Consider the following 4,010-nt stretch of genomic DNA (forward strand, 5'->3'; position numbering starts at 1 on the left):
TTTGTACGAACTGGAAGTTATTATCCAGATACTATAATTGACATGAGCAAGGAAAGGTCAGATGTTTTCAGTGTTGCTTCTCATGTTAACAGCCATAAAACTAACTGAAAGTTAAGCCAGAACAATTTATACAAACCCTGGAAGTATGGAGAATTCTCCTGTAACTGAAACAATGTGTAAGCAAATACATGATTTTCGAGATAATTTCCACTTTGAAACCAATACTGAGGCTTCCAATGGCCAAATTGAACTGATGGAGCATATTTATGAGCTACTCACTGGTTCATTAGTCCAGGAACAGCTAAATAAGAACTTACCGGTTCTTAAGGGGAAGGGGCCATGGTTATCTTTGCTAGAAACCAAGGCCAACATGTCACCATTCTGTAGACAAATGACAGCGGAGGACTTTCCATAAAACCAATTCCCTAGACTGTTTTTATGAAGAGACATTGTATCTAATGTATACATAATGTATAAAATAATGTATCGAAGTACATTATTTTGCTCTCTATATGAGAATTCAATGGAACTTAGAGACAGCAGAACTCACTTATTCAGAATCTAGTTACCAGCTGCAGTAATGCCTCCAGTCATAAAAGGGAACATGATTTTTAGGGGAACATAATCTGAGAGATTAAAAAGGAATCTTCCTTTTTGATACAATCAGGTACAAACAAGCATAACGAAGAGTTTTAAGGTTTCGGACAGAAACTCCATGCATTACAATGAAAATTATAGAAAAAGTGTTCAGTAGGAAAGATTCAGTGTAAGACAACAGAGAAAATGTGTTGGTAATATCAAGGAGAATCTAAACATTGTACTGTCAGACTAATGCTTTCCACAGGTGAAAACCACAATTGTCAGGTTAGATAAACATCTATTCGAAGACCTTGAGGAACCACTGAGACATTTCTGAGGCGGAAGGCTAAGAAAAATGCATATAATTGTCAAGGGTGGCAGGGCAGTGTTGCTCTCAAAGTCCTGTCTGACTGACAGGGTAGAGGCTCTTCCTCACTGCCTGAATCTGCTTCCCGACAGCTCCAGGGTTTTCTGAGGAAGCCACCCTCCACCTTCATCCACCTCAGGCGTGTCCTGCAGATCCCTCTGGAGAACCAGCTTCAGGTTCTGCCAATTTTGATGCTGCCTAACGAAACCCATGAAGAAGTAAATGATGGGGTTGGCACTGCTGTTAAGAGACAACAGGAAAATGGAAGGCAGATGAACATGAGAATATAAGACTTCCCAGTCCATGTGGATCCTGGAAAACAGGGCCCACTGAATGCCAATGGGCAGGCCGCAGAGGAGGAAGACCAGCACTGTGAGCAGATGGTCATGTACAGCCTGGTCAGTGGCATCTTCTGGGATCCACAGAGGATCCTGACCACTAGGACCAGGTTGGACACACAGAGAACCACAAATAAAAAAATCAGCCACGTAACTGTGATGAATCTGATGTTTGACACCGAACAGAATCAGCATCACTAAACAGGGAGTCACAGAACATCCACTCCAGGATGCTCTACAGCAGGCACAGGGCCCAGAGCAGGACACACATGACCGTTGACAGGTGTGTGGGGTGGCGGCAGCGTTACCAGATGGGCCACAGGATTGACAGGCAGCGCTTGGTGCTCATGGCACTCAGAATATTCAGGCCTGCCAAGTAGGGAAAGGTCATCACAGGCTACAGGATTAGAGAAATGGGATGGACGTTATTGATGAGGTGTAACAGGGATGTATAATGTGGCTGCTGAGGAAGAGGAAGTTGGCCGCGGCCAGGTTGAGGATGTAGATGGAGACAGCATTCCTGCACATGCGGAAGCCCAGGAGCCAGAGCACAACCGCGTTTCCTGTCAGCGCCACAAGGGAAATGATGCACGTCAGCCCCATGAGGCTCAGGGTCTGCTTGTAGCAAGGAGTCTCCTCAGTTCCGTTGATTGGTGTCAGTTCTGTACCCAAGGCTGAGATGGTTGGATCCATGCTCAGAAACCCCAGTCTGGTGCCCCTGGGAACACAAACCAGATGTTATCACCAGCTGTATCATCTCTGATTCTCCCCTCCACCCTGCCATGTGGGATTTACTGTCCTTACTTTAAGGAGAGAGAAAAAGAGGCTCGCAGAGAATAAATCACCTATCAAAAGGTGGGGGTCCTCAAATAGAGTTTGAAATCCAGTTCTTATTGATTCTGAAGTCTGACCTCACTCTGCTGCCACACAAGTTCTGTACGGACATGGGAGTAATTTATGATCAAAACACCCTCACTCATCCAGCCAGGGCTGTGGACCCGATCATTACTGTATCCTGGGCCTGACATTTTCTCTCAGGTGGAGGAATTCAGATCCACAAAGAGGTGGTTGTGACACCCTCATGACTAGGACTGATCATCCATGGACAGGAAAGAAGACCATGCATTATGAACCAGAGGAAAATGTGACTTTCGCTAGGATACGTGTGAAAATGGCTGGGCCTGGTGGGTGAGAAATAACTCAGTGTGTCAGTCATTGCAGACAGGACCACATTTTACATTTTATACTTCCAGTGCCTATTTCCATGAGCAGCATACTGTGCTCTTCATAAATATTCATTCAATGAATGAATGCATGCATGAGGAGCCTAATGGTACTGGTAGATTTTGGTGAAATGGAAAATAAAAATGAAAGCACTATGTACATCATTGGAACACATAAGTGTAATTAGATGAAGAAAATTTCATCCATCAGAATTCTATTTGTCGACAGCTCTATCTGTGTTGAGAAGAATTATTGATGAGTGCCCAAAACCTGAAATTGACCACTGATGTGCCTTTAAAATGAGGACTTGATGTGGTTATGCTGAACACCTAGAAGCATTTTGTATACAATGTTTGTGTAGGGTGTGGGTCTGAGCTGAATTGCTCAGCCATATAGCAGAGGAAAGAGTAAGTGAGGGCGAGGTCTGAGTGCCACTGAAAAAGGTAATTGAAGTGTTGGAATATCTATGGGGGAGTGCTAAATGTTCTGCTGGGTGTATACAATGTAAACCAATTTCATTCTTTCTTTCAGGAGATCTTTGTTAGCATTTCTTTGTTGCTGTAAACATTTGTATGAGAGAAGTCCATGATGGGAAATAGGAGATGTTAGGGCTTGGAGTATAAAGAGAGATGTTCATGCAGATTTCAACTGGAGAATGGGGATTAGGTCTAATCTGGGAGAATAACAGCTGCTGATTGAGAGTTTTAAGGTATTGTCTCTTTTAATCATCTGAAGAGCCTAGGAGGTAAGAATGAGTGTTATTCCCATATGGCAGATAATGCACTGGAACACACAAAAAAAGTGAACTATTCATTCTGGGACTCATATAGTGTGAGTTTGACCCCAGTAGGGCTGACTCACGATCCAGTCTTGGAGCAGCCCTTTAGACCCGCACCACTCTGTCAATTATACATGTTAGAGGGGGGTAAAGCAGAGGAGTGATTCTCAAGTTAAATCCAAGTTGGCAGGCAAAATTGTGGGTTGAAAAAAAAACTAACCTAAACAAATTTCAGATAGACAAAGAGAAGCAAATCAAAAAGGGAACAAAATAGAGGAGAGTGAAAGCCACTTAGGAACAAATTCAGGAGCTCCTTTTTGCTATCAGAGGCCACCTTTGCTCTGGAATCCCGAGAATGCACATGAGCAGGAGCTCTCCAGGTGGAAAGAAGATGCATCCTCCTCTGGGAGTATAGAGGAGCATCTGGAGTGAGTGCATCCATCATGAGCTCTCTTAAAGAGACAAGCTGCCACAGCTCTGATTGGCCCGAAAAGGAAATGGGAGAAAAAGGAGAACCTCTGTTATCCACACTCAGAGCACTAAATACTTTGTCCATTTATATTTAGGGTAATGGTGTACTTGTCTTCCTCATGAAACCTGAAGCTTCATAACAACTAAGTCATGACTGTCTTTTTCACTGTAGTGTCACCAACATTTGGCATGTGTTCCTTAAAGATCATCTATGGTATTATTTTCTTATAACGTAAGACGAAGCCAAGACCTA

General features: G+C 43.4%; 1 pseudogene; it reads right to left on the reverse strand.

Moving 5' to 3' along the window:
- Positions 1 to 1,011: 1,011 nt before the first annotated feature.
- Positions 1,012 to 1,977, reverse strand: LOC100971785 (mas-related G-protein coupled receptor member X3-like; annotated as a pseudogene).
- Positions 1,978 to 4,010: the final 2,033 nt, after the last annotated feature.

The sequence above is a fragment of the Pan paniscus genome, chromosome 9, assembly GCF_029289425.2.
Source record: "Pan paniscus chromosome 9, NHGRI_mPanPan1-v2.0_pri, whole genome shotgun sequence".
Classification (NCBI taxonomy): domain Eukaryota; kingdom Metazoa; phylum Chordata; class Mammalia; order Primates; family Hominidae; genus Pan; species Pan paniscus.